Below are 947 nucleotides of genomic sequence, written 5' to 3' on the forward strand. Positions count from 1 at the left end.
AATTAATCTGCAAATGTCTGTACCCTTTCTATATACCAATGACAAGCAATCAGAGAAAGAGTACATGGAAACACTCCCTTTCACAATAGCTGCAAAAAAAATAAAACAAAATATCTCAGAATAAACCCCACTTTTACTTTTAAACCAGATGTTCTTCTCTCTGGAAGTCTCTGAGCTCTGATGTCTTGTTCTGTGCTAAGTTTCAGGAGCTATGGGTCAGCCTTGCTATCCTCCACCAATTGGTACAATTTTTGTTTTTTTTAGAACAGCAATAGCAGCTGCCTTTTGAGGAATAGGAACCATCACCAGATTCACCCTGTTGTCCTTCTCTTGGTCTTTTCTGGAAAATTCTTAATCTTTGGCAGCTACCAGTGATTTCCATTTATTCATCTTTACTTCCAGTAATTTTATTGAGATAGGGAGCCTGTAATAAGCAAGTCAGCCATCACTAGACCAGGACTGCCAGAGTCTGCCAATTCACCTTCAGTATTTTTGCCAACTTCATTCATAAAAGTCAAGTATTCTTCTGGTAACTATCTTGGGAGCACATTATCTACTAAATATTAAACTGCAGTGGAACAAAAGTGGAAAATGACAGTAAGTACTGCCAAAAACTTCAGGAACTTATTATGGAAGTTTAAAGCGAACATGTAGATATAATGAAATGCTGATGTAAGGATAATAACACAATATTTAACTTACATTCAGATTCTTCCTGATATAGGTAGAGTGACCTCTCAAATTTATACTATTTTTTAAAGATTTCTTTTTACTTCATTTTATTGGTATGTTTGTCTGCTGAGTGTACCAAAGTGCACCACATGCTTGCAGGTGCCCTCAGGAGTCAGAGAAGTGCATTGGATACCCTGGAACTGGAGTTACAGATATTTCTGAACCTTGGTGCTAAGAAACGAACCTGGGTCTTCGGAAAGAATGTCAAGTGCTCA

This window comes from Nannospalax galili, unplaced genomic scaffold, assembly GCF_000622305.1.
Source record: "Nannospalax galili isolate Female #2095 unplaced genomic scaffold, S.galili_v1.0 scaffold100, whole genome shotgun sequence".
NCBI lineage: Eukaryota > Metazoa > Chordata > Mammalia > Rodentia > Spalacidae > Nannospalax > Nannospalax galili.